At 44.2% G+C, this 18,139-nt stretch overlaps 1 protein-coding gene across 1 annotated transcript in view; it reads left to right on the forward strand.

Moving 5' to 3' along the window:
• Positions 1-604: 604 nt before the first annotated feature.
• SUSD6 (sushi domain containing 6) overlaps positions 605-18,139 on the forward strand; it is a 111,127-nt gene continuing 93,592 nt past the window's right edge. The window contains exon 1 of the mRNA XM_077818737.1: positions 605-923. The gene's annotated coding sequence lies outside the window, so the exon portion shown is untranslated. The remainder of the gene's footprint in view (positions 924-18,139) is intronic.

The following is an 18,139-nucleotide window of genomic DNA, read 5'->3' on the forward strand; positions in this document are numbered from 1 at the left end:
CCTCTGTGGCTTGGGTCCAAGCCCTGTCATTTTGCAGCATGGATGCAGCTCAAGCCGTGGACCTGAGTCAGAGGGACGGTGTAGTGCAGCATGGATATGTTTTCTTGGCTGTGAAAACCAGGTGCAGCGATTGTAAACCTGGGTTTACGAAGCAGCGTGGAGTCTCAAGTGCGGGCATAGAGACATCCAGTCCACAAGCCCGAGTCCCACGGAGCTCGGTTTGCAATGCAGTGTGGCCAGACCCGGCCGCTGGGGACAGTAGCAGCCTGCTCCCACAATTGGGTAGCCCCCGTGCCGCTCCTGGGTGCAGGGCGCTGTGCTAAGTGGAGGCTGGGCAATGGCAGCTGAGCGGGTATCACCCTTCTGAAGCTGGGGTGCGGGACTGCTGCGTCGTGGGGGGCGGGAGGGATTCCACCTGGCCGGGCCCTTTGGCGTCCGCCCGCCCAGAGGCGCCGCTGGCCTGGCCCGGCCCGCGCAGTTCCCTGCGCTGCCTCAGCCCTGCCTCTCCGCTGGTGGGCGGGCCAGGCTCTGCCCCTTTAAGGTTCAGCCCCGCCCCCTTCCTCTCTTCTCCCCGGCCGGCGCTCGAGGTGAGCTAGCGCGAGAGCGCAGGCGGAGGCACGCGGGCGGCTGAGCCGGCGGGGAGAGGGCGGGGGCAGCAGGAGCCTCACGCTCTCGGCGGCTCGCGAGACGCTGGTGCAGACGGGACGTTCTGCTGCTACTTTGTATCCGCCTGCGGCCGCGAATGGTCCATTCCGCGAGCCCTGCGACAGGCTCCGCTCCCCGCCTCCCTCCCAGAGCCAGACAGCCAAGGGCACGCGGGCCTTGCCGCAGCCCAGCCTGCCAGCGCCTCGGAGGCGGGGGGGGAGGGGAGCCGGCTGCCGCCGCCGCCGCCTTCGCCCGGTGACCTGCCACGGAGCTGCTGGGTGAGTTGCCTCCCAGGGGCGTACGGTGGGGTGGGGTGTTCGGTGCCAGCCCCGGACAGGCACGTGCCTGGCGCTGGGGTGAGCGCTGACATCTCCGGGGCCGGCGGGCGGGCTCCCCCTTGCCCGCACGCCCCTCGGCCTTCTGAGCTCGCAGCGCGAAAGCACTTGGCTAGAGATCGGGGACCTTCCTGGGCGCCGGGACCTGTCACTAGCCTCTCGGGACCGCCCCGCTTCCACGCAGTCCCTGCTCTGATGTGCCAGCCTCAGCTGTCATTGAAGAGGGAGAGCTGCTGCCTGGAAGGGCGCCCGGGGAGCTGCGGCTTAAATGTGCCAGATCTGCTCCCGTGGGTACCAAGGGGTGTAACTAGGAGTTGGGCCAGGTGTGGGGAGTGCGTGACAGCAGGATCTCTTTCTGAGTTCATTGGGGTTGGATGACTATAACTGAGGATCACATTTGCCCCGTTGGCTGTGGGGTCGGCTCCCAAGGAAAATCCCATTGCTTGAGTCTTCTAAAACTACCCTGGACAAAGCGTCTGACAGACCAATCCTACAATGTCCCCTAGGAATGGACTAGATGACCTCATAGATCTTTTCTGTTTCTGACGTCTGTGAAAGAAAAGCTTTTTCTTTTAATTTTTTACCGTGGAAATTGGTGGAGAGAGACAGAAAAAGCTCTCTGGCGAAACAAACTTTGTAGGTCTTGGTAGTGTTTAGTTCCTTTGTGTCTCCAGCAGCAGACTGCTTGGGTGATATTTCAGAAATGGTGTATTTCCTGAGTAAAGTTGAAACTCTGTCTCACTGCTGTCTCCTTCTTGAAAATTGTCACTTCTTTTAAAAATTGTTTGTTTGCTTTTTGCTCTATTTGAGTGTAGTATTCTTGCTCACTAGCCACTTCCTGAAAAACAAAAATGCTTGTTTGTATTGGTACTAAATACTAATTTTAGTTCTGTTCTGCCAGTTTCTGTGTGAGGCTAGATTTAAAATAATTTCTTAAATAGAAAAGGGTGGGAGCAGCTAATGAAAAGAGCAAGTGGGATCAAAAGTTAATTGCTAGAATAAAAGTGTTTGCACCTCTCTGCTGCAACAAAACCCCTCTTCCATGAAACTTGACATCGGAATTGTTTGTTAATCGTGGAATGCAGACAGCATGTTGATCTTGATTCCTAACAAGTCAGCCTGCTAGTTGCTAGTTAATACATTCTGTAATTAATTTACCACATACAACAGAAACAATTATCGCACTTTCCTTCCCTGCCAAGGGAAACTTAACTGCTGCCTTTGGTCTGTCTTCCCTAAATTTTTTATAGACAGACTTTGGAATGGAGGTCTGCAACTAGTGAGTAATAGAAGAAAATGATTAATGCATTTGATGACTTTTGATTAGTTCCATTATGTAATGTTTTAAAAATTAACACAGCCGTGTAGGTTAAGCACTCTTTATATTTACTGTGCTATATAAATAATTAACAATTTTAAGTTGAATTTTCTTACTAGTCTACTATCTCTAAAGTTATCCTAGTCAGCCTTTCAGAATCCTTTCTAGTGTCGGGGGGACGTCTTGAATACCTTATCTTGGGCAATAAGATATTGGTACATGTATAGAACAATTTTAAATCTCATTCCTGTAAATTGGTATTCCCTGTCTTCTGTAGAGATTATTGATGTGCATTGAAATCTACTGATGGAAAATGCTATAGGGGAGCTGAGTTATTTATTAATTTAAATGATTTAGCTGGTCAAACAGATCTGACAACTTCCACCTCCTTATGTGAAATTTGAGTTCAGTTAGGGTGGGGGCCCAATAGGTTTCTCTAGTACTGTATTTATCTGTATTGCAGTAGTACCCTGAGGCCAGGGCATCATCGTGCTAGGCACTATACAAACATACAAAGCACTGGCAGAGTTTAGGCGTAACATTTTAGGTGGTGTTTATAACAAATAAGTCATAAGTTTTTAGTTGGTTATAAATATCCCCTAAAGAATTTGTAACAACTATTACAAGCTTGTAATATAAGAACCAGTAGGTGGAAAGAAGCTGCAACAAAAGTGAAACTGACCGTATTTAGGATCCAGTATAAGAGAAATGGAGAAAAGTAAATAACACAAACAAATGATTCAGTTATAATATCTCATTACTAGTGACTCCTGGGTTTTAAAAAAAATATTTTTGAATGATCATGTTCCTTTAAATAGGTCTCAACAAATATACATGGTTTTGAATGGGTTTATTCTTTTGGGAGGCTTAATTATTGTGACTGGATGGCTTTTATTTATAGTGTAGCTTTTGTTTGGTTGTGGCATGGGGTGGGAGATTTCAGAATATTTTCATCCTACATTTCTGACATGTTTAGAATTGCAAAGAATGGAGAAACTGAGAGGACTTGTCTACTCGTACTTCCTGATGGCTTTGTGTGTGTGTTCCCATAAATGCTATTGTGTAATAGTGCGTCTCTTGGCAGCAGTGTCTTTTCACAGTATTCCTGTGTGTTGTTTTTTGTTTTGTTTTTTGACAGATGCAGTTTGTTCAGGAGAGTTTCAGTAAGAACAATAGGAAAAGGTTCTTTATTACCACTTAGGAAGAAGTTTTTTTAACTTTTTTTTTTTTTTAATTTTTCATGCAGTGAGACTAAGCTCAAAATTTCTGGTTCAGTTCCAAGGCATCTTTACTCTCAGTTGTTCAGCCCTTTTCTCAGGCTGTGCTAATGACATCAGACACCAGCTTACTGCTTACATCCTGCGTCAGAACTGGGAGGATGATTACCTTGTCTCCTCTTTTGTAATAAAACCTTTAATACTTGCTTCCTTTTTCCAGTGCTAAAGCAGAAGTGTAATGGTTATTCTCAGCAAACTGAGGAATTGCCCAGGCAGTGTACAGAAAAGGGAGGGTTTCTCCCCTCAATCCGCATCTGTAGCTGGGACTTGTAGTGTGTCTGTGCTCATCAAGAGGAGACAAAACCACTAAGCAGAAGATGATTTGCATATTAAACTTCAATTCTCGAAGGTTAAGCGGCATGTAATACAAGCATAAATATGGTTTTGTGTTAGCAGTTGATGGCTGATCCTTCAGATGACTAGTTTAGAAGCAGATTTACAAACAGGTTTTTGCCTTTTTTTTCTTTCCCCACCCACTGTTTCTTCCACTTATATCTATGCAGAGGTAAAAATTCTTTGTGGCATCATAATTTATGGCTATACAGGAGATTGAAGGGACACTGGCAACTTAAAAATCACACTTCTGATTTTTTTTTTTAAACCTGATATTGTTACAATTCATGTCAAAGATTACTGTAACTGAAAGTTTGAGTAAAAAATAACTGTGCAATTGTCAGCACTCTGTTAAGCCAGTTTTTTTCCTGTTGCATTGACCTCCTACACAGCAGTAAGGGAGAGAACAACACTTTAAAAAAAAATAAAAAATTGGAAAATGCAATTTCTAAATCTCCAGAAAATTGGCAGTGGGTTTTTTGGGGAAGAAGGTATACCTGAACGCACTTTAAAAGTGAGCTACAATTATATAATAAGAAAAGGGGGACTTGTGGCACCTTAGAGACTAACCAATTTATTTGAGCATAAGCTTTTGTGAGCTACAGCTCACTTCATCGAATGCATCCGATTAAGTGAGCTATAGCTCATGAAATCTTATGCTCAAATAAATTGGTTAGTTTCTAAGTTGCCACCAGTCCTCCTTTTCTTTTTGCAGATACAGACTAACACGGCTGCTACTCTGAAACCTGTAATTATATAATACTTCCAACTGAAGAAAACCTGGTTTATGACAAGGAAATTGAGACTTTTATTTAAAAGGCCACTGCCAAAATGAACCTATCCTCGAAATATTTTGTATACAAATTTTTTTTTTAAAGTGAATTTAGTGTTGTTGAAAGGTACTGAGCCAGAAGTTTTCTGACCACAGAACAGTTGTAGCACAAAGTTCCACTATGACCCCCACCTCCCTTGCATGCTCATCAGTGTGACTCAGCCCTGGCCTGAGGGATCACTTCGAGGGAGAGTCTCCATGAGCCATTCAGTTCTTTGTCTCTCTGCTGAGACTGACACAGATGATGTTTAATTTATTTGAGCATAAGCTTAGTCTCTAAGGTGCCACAAGTACTCCTTTTCTTTTTGCGAATACAGACTAACATGGCTGTTACTCTGAAACATGATGTCTAATGTCAGTTGTGGCATGTGATGCTGGCTCAGAATGGGACTAAGACTGATGCCTTATTTCATGTAGGCCACTGAACAGCAGATAATAGTAACTATTTTGATCACTAGCAGCTTGTCTTGTATTCAGCATGGTGATTTAGAAGTGAAAGGCTCCGTCTCCCATGAGCAATCCAGTCCCAACGTTTAACTGTTTCTCCTAACCCTGAGAATCTTTTCAGCTCTCCAAAAAGTAAGATACTATGCTATTAATAACCTCTTTCTCAGCTGTGTGATCCTCCAACAACAAACCCAGGTTCTGTGTGTGTTCGTAGTTGTTCATGTTGCACCATTCCTCCTTAAATCTCTTTGTATTTATACTACATCCATCACTGTGGCCTCTGTGGTTCTTGTGAGAAGGCAGGTGTGGGCTTCTGGCCTGTTCCCTCAGCTCTGAAAGGGCTGACATCACTGCCTCCGTTTGCTTCAGGTCTTTTTCTCAGGGCTTCAGCTTTGTTTCTTCCATATAGAATTAGAACAGCACATCAGCTGTCTCCTCCCCATAACCCAGGGTCTGCTGCAGGGGCCTATCTTCTCTATGGGCCACTTTTCTGAGAGCAATGGCCTGCCACAGGAGCCAACTTGTTTCCTGTAGCTCTTTCCCACTACCCAAGAGTCTACTGCAGGAACTGTCCTACCCCCTCCAGCTCTCTCCTGACTGGCCTACTTGCTGGCTTTTAAATATGTTTCTAGCTGATCAGTCTCAGCTGGGGAAGTAATTGACCACTCACAGGTGAGGTTGGGTCCAACTCCCCTTAAATTATCAGCCAGCCTGTGACAGCAGGGCACTGACATTCTTATTTGTTACTCTTTTAAAAGCCTATATTTAAAGAAAAGCACACATCTCAGTATGGGCGGGGGGAACAATATAAGCATAATAAAGTCAAGGAAAAAGCTCTATACAGATTTTCCCATATCTAGCCAAATAAATGCAGTCAAGGTGCTTCTGGTAAGTTATTTAGGAGATCTTTCACACATTGCAGATCCCTTTTAAAAACTCATGGGTGTTGTCACGGCTGGCTGAATAAATGTTGGTTGTAAATGTCAAGTTCCGCTTTTTAAACATATAGAGTTAAATTCTAGTCTCTCTCACATTCAGATCTTGAAGTAATTCTGGATATAGATGGAATTACTTTGGATTTATACTAATGTAACTGGCCGCTGTACTAGAACTTGTGGTGGGTGAGTAACTCTTAAATATGCCATGTGTTTTTGTTCGCTTTTCATTGTGTCTGTTTGCGAGGCCTGTAGTATTGGTTCTGATTCTATAGCAGCTTCACAAGTAGAATTCCCTTTGACTTCAGGGGAAGACTTTTGTGTGCGGAGCAGTTGTGGAATCATTCTTAAGTAGGGAACAGCTTTGTGAAGTTTACTTCTACAGGAAGTAGACTCGCCTGTGCACCGAGAAGTGGAACCTGCTAACTTGGCCGCTGTTGGTTGAATAAAAGCATGAGTAAAAACAGGAAGCTGTTAGTGTTGTTCATCTGCCTTTGTGCTGCAGTCCTCAAACAGGATATTTGCACAGAACACAAATAGTCCTGTAGTTTCAGAATTAACCTAGCATTGCTAGTAACAAAAATTGGTTGGCAGTAACACTTTAAACATGCTTTGAGTTTTACCTCTTTGCTCCATGCCCAGACCATGTGTCTTGATACCCTGCGTTGTCTAGGAAGTGAGAGTCCCTCCCAAGGAGGGCCAGCCAGATGGCAGTGGAAGCCTGGCCTGTTTAGCTGTAATCAATAGGATTTGTTGTGCAATGCAGCAGTATTAACTAAGGGGCTCTCTGAAAACATATAGTCTCAGAAGTTAGATGTGAAGTGACTCCTGTCTCTTTGTCCGCCCCATTGCCTGCACCTTTCACTTCACAAGTGTGAAAGATGGCCAGGCTCTGGAAGCAAAGTATAGCACTGAGAACCTTATTCACTGCAGAAAGGATCAGTGTGTCTCATGCCACTTCAGTAATTCCTCAAGGGGGATTTCTATCCTGGAAACCAGCCCATCCACCAGTAAATCCTCTTCCCTAATGCAAGTGTGCATAAGTGGAATGTAGTGGTATTACTTGGCCATCACCTCTCTGACAATAACCTTGTACACAAGACAAAGCTGATAGGGCACAGTGAAGTGAAATTTGCTTCTGGAAGCACTTGTACATCAGAAGACAGCCACTTCAGTCTGAGTTCCTTGTGAAGCTCTTAGTTTACATTAACATTGGCTGCAAGCTTGGTAGAAAAAGTCCACTTTTTAAAGAGGCAGTTGGACTTGCAGTGCACCATTTTAAGGTAATCCCTAATGAAGGAAGTAGACTAACTAGTTTTAGCTCCCCATCTTAAGTTTTATAAAATCCTAATGTATTTGAGCATCTAAACGCTTTCACTGCATCACTTTTTTCTTTTTTGTTTTTTAGTTTACAAAACCGCATTTAAACCACTTTAGGAGGATGAAGTGAAATTGAATATAGATAGGAAGCAAAAGTAACCAAATTTAGTTTTGGTTTTTGTGTCTCACATATTTTGGGGCTAAGGTAAATAGATGGTGAAAATTTGAACTAGAATATTCTTTCTTTTGCAATACTCTTAATAACGTAGATGTAGGGGATGGCTGCATTGCAGCTGGAAGGTGTGATTCCCATCATGGATGGATGGACTTGCGCTAGCTCAGTTGGAGCTAGCATGCTAAAAATAGCCTTGTGGATGTTGTGGCACTGATGGTACCTTGGGCAGGCCATTCGAGATTGGATCCAAGGGGTCAGGCAGGCTTCGATTTGGGTGAGTAGCCTGAGCCACTGCCAACGCTGCAACAGCCACAAGTGCAATTTTTAGTGCGCTAGCTTGAGCTGAACCAATGAGAGTCTATCTGTCGGGAACCGCACCTCCCAGCTACAGTGTAGACATAGCCTTAATTTCTTTATGTTGTGGTCCTGTGTATCAGGGGTGCACAGTGAGGTTCTTACTCTAAGTAAGGTTTATGTCTCTTTCAACAAGATAATTTGTGCTTTGTGATGTGACTCTGAAGGGTTTTAAACTGTTTCAAGCTGGCTTGCCATGAAAGCTGTTACTGTTTGTATGCAGTATTTTAAATGTGCAAATAAATGAAGTATCTGAGCTTTGATTTTTTTTCAAAGTATAGTTTCTGATTTTTTTTATTGGTGACTTGCATCTTCAAAAGTCTTTGAAAAATAGGTATTCAATTAAAGCATGTGCTAATGTAATTATAGTGAGAGAGCTGTCAGAATTTCCATTAGACCGTGGAGCCCACTTAAACAAAATACCTGTTTAAAAAAAGTGATTGTTGTATGTCAGATTAGACAAGCACACCAATACCCTGAAGCTTGCTTAGATGGAAAAACTGTATAAAGAAATACACGTTTTAGATGTGGCTGTCCAGTAATCCAAAAGGTAAAAAGCAGAAGAAAATTGACGTGCTATGAAAAATACTTAAACTGGCTAGTTAGCAATCTGTGCTGCTTCAGGGTATATTGTTTTTTTTCCAAAGAAGAGAAACTGACGCAACAGTGTGGAAAGACTGTGTTAAATTGTGAATCACTTCACGAGTAACTCTTTTGTAGACAAAATACTATTCTTTCTGTGAAAGTAGATTGGGATATTTTTCTTTAAAAGCAGAGAACACAAAGAAATGTCCAAGCATTGCTCTGACATTGGATAAATTCCACACTGTTCTATCTGCCAGTGTATAGACCCTCTATGATCAAGCTGCCATATACAGGACCTTTTCACAGAAGATATACAACATAATACACCTCAAAGCAGCTGTTCTCTTGTGGGGAAGGGGGGTGAGAAGTGCATAGTGCAAGAGATAAAGGAGAAGGCAAGAGCTTTTGGGATACTCTAGCACTGCTGCTTCACGATATTGCCGGAACAGCACTGTAGAAGATCTGCATTGCCAAAAGTTAATGCCTGTGTAATGAGTACAAGGCCACAATGGAGATTACCTCATGGGCTGTGCGCTGGTTTCACTTCAGCAGAGCCTATTAAAAATTGCACAAGCTTCTTAAGTGACCCGCAGAGGCTTTTTAACAGATTAGGGGAAGGGGCTACTTCCTTTGTGATTGCTCTTGATGAATAAAGGAGACCCTGGTGGCCTTAATCTCAGTCACATCAAGTTTTGTGTTCCTTGGTTTTGCTTGAGGACTGATTTGGGGGTCTTGTGTGTTTCAGAATGTTCCAAAGGCATTGGGGTTAAATATGTAGTAACAAAAATAAGTTTTTAAACAGCCCGAGTTAAAAATTCTTCTTCTTCTCCATAGCTCGTCTTTCACTTTTGTGTCTCATGATGTATCTGTTGCAATAGTTCCCTGTTCACCATCAGATCTTTCAAGGTAGAGAAGACTTGTATTTTGAAGGCAAGGTTGGTTTTTTTGGTTTTGTGCTCTTTGGGCCTCCTTTATCCACCCTCCAGAAATAGAAAAAGGCACAAGCTTAATTTTTTTTCCTTTTGCAAGTCACTGTTAAACGTCTGTTCCTCTTACTCCCTGTTTTGAAAGAGTGTAGATGTTTTGGTGCTGCATGATTAAAAGCTTTCTAAAGTGATTGGGGATTTTTTCTTCATCTTTTTAAAGCGATTGGAAGTATAGTCCAGCAGTTTTGGGTCAAATCTTCAAGAGCACTTAAGTCCCATGGACTTTTTGGTGGGCCTTAAGTGCTCTTGAAAAATTTTACCCTTCAATGTCTATTTCGGAGGGAGATTGCAACGGTTTGTATCTCAATGATATTTTCCAAATCATTAGCCCATAATCTTTCATTTTAATATTTGCTATTTAAATATATTTCAAGTATCTCCATGTGTACCTCTAGATTTACTCTTCGCCCCTCCAGAAAACTTGCTGAGGGAATTTGAAATTGAGTGCTGAATTCTGTGACACAGGCCTGCATCTACAATGTACCTCCATAGTTCATGTTCCCCAGTTACTTTATGTAACAATTTCTACTACTCGTTCAGCGATAGGTTCCATTCTATGCAAATGTACGCTATTATCCCTTATAAAAGCACGAGGAGTCCAGTGGCACCTTAAAGACTAACAGATTTTTTTGGGCATAAGCTTTCGTGGGTAAAAGCCCACTTCTTCAGATGCATGGAGTAGAAAATTGCAGCTGCAGGCATAAATATACTGACACACAAAGAGAAGGGAGTTGCCAGTGTTGACAGGGCCAATTCAATCAGAGTGGACTACTCGTGGACCACATCCACCCTGATTGAATTGGCCCTGTCAGCACTGATTCTCCACTTGTAAGGTAACTCCCTTCTCTTCATGTGTCAGTTTATATTTATGCCTACATCTGTAACTTTCACTCCATGCATCTGAAGAAGTGGGTTTTTTACTCACAAAAGCTTATGCCCAAATAAATCTGTTAGTCTTTAAGGTGCCACCGGACTCCTCGTTTTTGTGGATATAGACTAACGTGGCTGCTCCTCTGATTCTTATCCCTTATGTATTCACAGCCTATGCGTGCCTGCTTTTTACTTCTCCCTGGTGCTTACATTCTCATTTTTACATATAATTATAAAATAACTGGAATATAAATATTGTACTTTAATTTCAGTGTATAGTATGTTGAGCAGTATAAACAAGTCATTGTCTGTATGAAATTTTAGTTTGTGCTAACTTTGCTAGTGCTTTTTACGTAGCCTGTTTTAATGTTACACCAATAAAATAAAAAACAGCAGGATCTTAAAGGGGAAAAGACAAAATGCCACATTCATTGTGAATACAGAAAGAATCATAGTAAGCAGTTATAGCTATAACATTCCATTCAATTTCATATTTATTCTCACACTCACACGGTTCTGCAAGGTTGCTATCATAGTTACCAGCCTTAGAGTTGCTCATGCCAAGCCACTGGCCAGATGGCTTGGACATGAGGAGGGAGCAGGACCTTGTCAGATGCTCATCTGATGCTCCTGGAAGTTGTTTTGCAGAATCAGACCCCAAAGTTCTCACTTTCTAGAGTCCATTTTTATAGGAATTTATTCCTATGCCTGTCTATGGGAATTGCTTCATCATGCTGTTGCTGAATCAATCAGCAGATGGCACATTCCTGATGGCTCTGTGCTGCCAGATGTTGTCTTGTTCTTTGGCTCTCCCATCCTTGAGGCTATTGGGTGGATTCCAGTCTGCCCTCCGGGGGTCCTCTGGTTGTTTCCACTTGACGCCTTCTTCGGCTGATGGACACTGGATTCTTAGGCTGGCACCTCTCTGATCATTCAGTTCTTATCCAGACCAACCATCCATCTACATACATCCTCTGTCTCTCTATGTTTAATCACAATTGTTTACAAAGCGAGATAAATACAACAAAAGGGCCGGGAGTCTCTGTGTGTGCTATTTCTGTTGTTACAAAGTATTGCTTTGAGAACAGACCCTGTGTCATAAATATAAAGGGAAGGGTCAACACCTTTAAAATCCCTCCTGGCCAGAGGAAAAACCCTTTCACCTGTAAAGGGTTAAGAAGCTAGGATAACCTTGCCGGCAGCTGACCAAAATGACCAATGAGGAGACAAGATACTTTCAAAGCTGGCGGGGGGAGAAACAAAGGGTCTCGGTCTGTCTGGGTGATGCTTTTGCCGGGGACAGAACAGGAATGGAGTCTTAAAACTTAGTAAGTAATCTAGCTAGATATGCGTTAGATTATGATTCCTTTAAATGGCTGAGGAAATAAGCTGTGCTGAAAGGAATGAATATTCCTATCTTTGTGTCTTTTTGTAACTTAAGGTTTTGCCTAGAGGGATTCTCTGTTTTGAATCTAATTACCCTGTAAGGTATTTACCATCCTGATTTTACAGAGGAGATTCTTTTTACTTCTTTTAAAATTCTTCTTTTCAGAAACTGAATGCTTTTTAATTGTTCTTTAAGATCCAAGGGTTTGGGTCTGTGTTCACCTATGCAAATTGGTGAGGATTTTTACCAAACCTTCCCCAGGAAGTGGGGTGCAAGGTTTGGGAGGATTTTGGGGGGAAATACGTTTCCAAACAACTCTTTCCCAGTAACCGGTTAAACGTTTGGTGGTGGCAGCGAAAGTCCAAGGGCAAAGGGTGATACAGTTTGTACCTTGGGGAAGTTTTAACCTAAGCTGGTAAAAGTAAGCTTAAGACGTTTTCATGCAGGTCCCCACATCTGTACCCTAGAGTTCAGAGTGGGGAAGGAACCATGACACCCTGTCTTAGATGGGAGAAGTTCGAACCAGGAGAACGCCTGCTCCAAACCACACCACCACCACCAGGGGAGCCAGAAATAGGGATGCCAGCCGCCGCTATGATCCAGCAGCAGCTTCAAGGATCCAAAAGCTTTATTGGGCAAACCACTCCAAGGCCATGAGGGAGATCCTAGACTGGCCCTCACCCTACTGCGTGATCGCATCTGAGGGTCTCTACAGCTACTTCAAGGAGGTATTCGACTGCATAGCCCAGGATGACGCACAGCGCCCGGAGCGCCTCCACCCCCTGCCCCGTGTCGACGAAGCAGGTGCCCTGGAGACTGACCGTACGCCCAAGGAAGCGATGGCCAGACTCTCAAAAACAAAAAACACAGCTCCTGGGAAAGACCGCATCCCCTACAGCCTCCTGAAAAAGCGAGATCCTGGCTGCCTGGTCCTCCCCACGCTCTTCAACCAGTGCAAACGATTCTGCTGGACTCCCAGTTCCTGGAAGAAGGCCATGACAGTACTGGTGTACAAGAAGGGTGAGCGGGATGACCCCAGCAACTGGAGGCCCATCTCCCTCTGCTCCACGATGTACAAGCTCTACGCCAGCTGCCTGGCATCGAGGATCACGGAGTGGTCGGTGAGCGGGGGAGCCATCAGCTCCATCCAGAAAGGCTTCATGTCCTGTGAGGGCTGCCATGAACACAACTTTGTCCTCCAAACCACCATCGAAATGGCCAGAAGGGCACAGAGGCAGTGAACGGTAGCATGGCTTGACCTGGCTAATGCCTTTGGGTCCATGCCCCACCACCACATCTTTGCCGTGCTCCAGGAGTTTGGGATGCCAGAGAACTTCCTTCATGTGATCCGAGAGGTGTACAAGGGATGCAGCACCACCACTCGCTCGGTCGAAGGGGAGACCGCCAAGATCCCAATCCGGAGCAGAGTCCCCTCAGCCCCATCATCTTTAACCTTGCCATGGACCCGTTGCTGCGAGCGATCTCCAATGGCACAGATGGCTTCAACCTCCACAGTGAGAGGCTGAACGTCCTGATTTACACGGATGACCTGGTCCTGACCGCAGACGACCCAGAGAACCTCCAAAGTATGCTAGATGCCACCAGTCGAGCTGCCGATTGGATGGGGCTCCGCTTCAGTGCAGAGAAGTGCGCAACTCTCCACATTGACGGCAGCAAAAGGGACTCTGTACAGACGACAGGGTTCCAGATCCAGGGCGAGCCCATCATCCCCCTGGCAGAGGGGCAGGCATACCAGCACCTTGGCACGCCAGTGGGTTTCCGTGTCTGGCAGACACCCGAGGACACCATCCAGGAGATCTTGCAGGATCGCTGTACATAGAAACCCTGAAGCGTAAACCGGACCGGGCTAAAGCCTTCGAACTGACCAGCAAGTGGGATGCCAGCAACCACTTCCTCGCCAGGGGCGGCTTTACCCGTTTCGCCGACTGGCGGTTCATCCACCGTGCCCGGCTCAACTGCGTCCCGTTCAACGGAGCCGTCCGTCACGGGAACCGAGACAAGCGTTGCAGGAAGTGCGGCTACTCCAACGAGACCCTGCCCCATGTCCTGTGCAGCTGCAAGCCCCGCTCCAGAGCCCGGCAGCTGCGCCACAATGCCATCCAGAACTGCCTGGTGAAAGCCATTGCACCGCGCCTGGGGAGGTCGCCATGAACTGCGCCATCCCCCGGTATTGACAGCCAGTTGCAACCTGACGTGGTAGTCACCGACGAGGCCCAGAAAAAGATCATCCTCGTCGACGTCACGGTCTCCTTTGAGAACAGGACCCTGACCTTCTGCGAAGCCCAAGGTGCAGATGGATGCCCTGATCGTCGGAGCCCTGGGCGCTTGGGACCCCTGCAACGAGCCTGTGCTGTGGACCTGGGGATCTGTCGACGCTACGCACGGCTCTTGCAGCGCCCCATGGTCTCGGACACCATCCGATGATCCAGGGACATCTACATCGAACACATCACCGGCCACCGACAGTACCAGGAGGTGTGAGCTGGTACGACATTGTGCATCAACTATGGGAAAGGGACTGAGAGACTTTTTCCATTGGACCATATGAACTGGAACCATAAACTCACTGAACATTAAACCCCACCAAATGAGGGTAAATCCATCCTCATCATGGTATCCACTCATTATACTCCACACCCAAACATAGCCATTATATGGACAACATACCCCCATATCTCAATGTGTGTACTTTGACATGTTAAACTTTTACCCCCAATTGGGGAGATTGCAGATTATGTATTCGTTATGCCACCCGTTCCTAAACCGAATTTCGCACCCTTTGATAATCTGTACCTTATTCCCTGATAACCAGAAACTATGCTTAAACTCTGTACCATTTTCTTTTTACTTCAACATCATCTTAATAAAATTATTAAATCTGTACTAACACAATTAGCAGCTTGCAAGTTTCACACAGAGGGAGAGAGACAGTAAAAATAAGAGACCAAGAGACCTCTTAGTTTAAATTCCAGGGTATTACTAATTATGGGGAATCAAACTTATTTGTGATTTTAATACAGAACTTCTTTAATATGATCCAACATAACAGTAAAGCTAGGCAAATATCTAGATGAGTTGATGTACCTCCTGGAACACCTCTGTATACCCCATGGGGTACGTGTGTATACCCCTGGTTGAGAACCACTGCTCTAATTTGAGCTTTTAGATCTCTTGTTGGATTCTTCATTGTCTTCTGGTGAGATTTTCAAAAGCAACTATGTGATTTAGGAACACAGATCTCATTGTCTATCAGTGGGACTTGTGCTTCTAGGTCATGTTGATACTTTTGAATTTTTTTAATATAATTTTAAAAAATATTTTGGAGACAGCTATAACTAGAAGTGGCTCTCAGGTGAGAGACATGTTAGGTTTAGAATTCAGTATAGTGGTATCTCCTGCTATGTGTTGGAACATGTAACTGAAAAATGCAGGTATGTGAGTAGATGAAACTCAAACAAAAGTAACTTCCCTCCCTCCTCCTCTCCCTTCGCCTACTGCTTGCTTTGGCCAGAGTGAACAACAGAAGGTGAGAGTTCTAAACTTTTATTACCCTTTAAAAGACCACACCAAGGTAACTAGACCTATGTGCTATGGAAGTTTTATTGTAGCTCTTAGCTTTACAGAATGGATGTGCACAAGTGTGATAGGACATCCTGATATTTTAACTTGCTGCAATTATTGGGGTTTTTTTCTCCCCGCCCCCAAGAGAAAATGCATAGCAGTCAACAGTGGAACCTGAAGCGTAGACATACAATGAGGAACACTTTGAATGTAATTTAAGATTTAAAATGAGTCAACTAAACCATCCTTTACCTGTAAGTAAGCCCTTTTGTTTTCAGTCTAAACTGATTTTTACCGAAAAATTCCCAGGTCTTACAGAAAGTATTCTTCAGTTTTTTCTGATTTTTCACCCTACTTTTGTGTCATTTGAATATATAAAAACTAACTTGTTTTATTAGAACAGTACAATATATTGCATGATGAGATATTGTTTTTATATATATAAACAATAATACATTAGTCTGTGTATATCACAGCTGCCTATTGAAGTAAGGCTATGTATTAGTCTAAAAGATACACACAATAAACAAACAGGCATGCATGCAATCTCTGAAGTGTGTGCGCATCTGAACGTAGTGACGAATCTCTCACCCACCACTTACACATTTCAAGCTATTAGCAGATAATTGTTCAAAGATTTGAGACACTAAAATGGGAAGAAAATGAAAATCTGTATCAGAGTACGTTTCAGAACACGAAATATTCACAAGGGTTTTTAAAAAAAATTAAAACAGGAGAAAAGGATGAAGTTGAGTGTATGCGCTGCAAATAATGTGCCTCAATTATTAAATGTAAATATTTGTAGGCTAATAGTTCTAAGTCTACAACAGTAAATGATTTATTCAAATGAAAAGTTTTATTTGGGGATTAGAGATATATCGTTGTCTTAAACTCAGAGGTGGCATTGTACTGTTTTAAGTTCTGCAGCAAACCACATTGATGAACGGAATTCAAAGAATTAATCTACTGAATACTCCCTCCCCCCAATCTTTTCATCCACCAAAATAAACCCTGATATTTACCCAGAAAAATTATTACAGTAAAAGCTTTTTTAACTGACATGCTGGGGGAAGGGGGGTGCTAGTAAATTAAAAATACCGGTTAACTCAGAGGGAGGGATTTGGAGTGCAGGGTGGTGATGGCGCTAGAAGGGGGCATGAGAGGGGCTGTGGGGCATTGGGTCCGGGAGGGAGCTTGGGGCAGGGGGTTGGGGCATGTGAGGGGGCTTGGGGTGCTGGATGGGGTGGGGCACTCACCTCCAGTGGCTCTCCGTCCCTGCTGCTCCTGGTGGAGGCGTGGCCAGGTGGCTCTGCAAGTGGGCATGCTGCCTTTGTCTGCAGGCATCGCCCCCCGCAGCTCCCATTGGCCGCGGTTCCCGGTGAATGGGGTCAGCGCTTGGGGAGGCAGTACGGAGGCAAAGTGATGGGGAGCTGCTGGAGGTGAGTGCCCCCCCCATCCAGCACCCCAAGTCCCTCCTACACCTCTGCCCCAAGCCCCTTCCTGCACCCAAACTCCTCCCAGAGTGTACCCTGCAGACCTTCCCGTGCCTCAGCCCCCTGCCGGCCCCGCACCAACCACACAATAAACTGGACTTTCAGTGCAGTTCAGAAATGCCAGTTTATAGATCTTGCTGGTTTGTGAAGTGCTGGATAAGAGCTTTTGTTGTAGTAATTTTTTTTGCACTGATTTTTATCTGTTTTTGTTATAAAACTAGGCAAATATCTAGATGAAAAAATCTAGGGAAAAATTAAATAAAATTAAAACTGAAAACAAAGGGCCCTACCTGTAAGCTACATTCCTGGCTGGGAAGGAAAGGAGAAGACTGAAGATGTACTTAATACAAGGCATTCCAATATAGACTGAAATGATCCGATTATTTTCCTCTCCATCTTATCTTTTAACAACTTTGCCTTGTTTTTATCTGTGTTTATCATTTCTGCGGATTAACTTGTTGAGGAAGGGGGGTAGGAGTTGATTGCAAATCTTTCTACCTCTTTTCCCCACCCACACCTTCATATGTTCCAAGGCCAGAAGGGACCACTGTGATCATCTACTCTGGCATCCTGTGTGACACACACCAGAAAACTTCCCCACAATAATTCCTAGAGCAGAGTTTTTTTTAGGAAAACATCTAGTCTTGATTTAAAAATCATCACTACAACCCTTGGCAAATTGTTCCAATGGTTAATTACTCTGTGTTAAAAATTAATGCCTTATTTCCAGTCTGAATATATCTAGCTTCAACTTTCAGCCATTGCGTCATGTTATTGCTAGATTGAAGAGCCAATTATTAAATATTTGTCCCCCGCTGTAGATACTTAAACTGTAATCAAGTCACCCCTTAACTTTCACTTTAAGCCAAATAGACTCAAAGAGTGCAATCTATCGCTATAAGGCTGTTTTTCTAATTCTTTGGTCAGTCTCATGGCTCTTCCCTGAACCTTCTCCAATTGTGGGCACTAGAACTGGACACAGAGTTCAGCAGCAGTTGCACCAGTGCCATATATAGAGGTAAAAATCTTTCTACTCCTACTCAAGATTCGCCTGTTTATACATTCCAAGAGAGCATTAGCTATGTTGGCCACAGCCTCACACTGGGAACTCATGTTCAGCTGTTATCCACCACTTCCTCCAAGTCTTTATCCTGGGAAGCAGTGACTCTGAAAGAGTCCCCCATCCTGTAAGTATAACCGATGTTCTTTGTTCCTAGAATATGCATTTACTTTTAGCCTTATTCAAACCTGGATTGTTTGCTTGC

Source organism: Eretmochelys imbricata, chromosome 6, assembly GCF_965152235.1.
Source record: "Eretmochelys imbricata isolate rEreImb1 chromosome 6, rEreImb1.hap1, whole genome shotgun sequence".
Taxonomy (NCBI): Eukaryota; Metazoa; Chordata; order Testudines; family Cheloniidae; genus Eretmochelys; species Eretmochelys imbricata.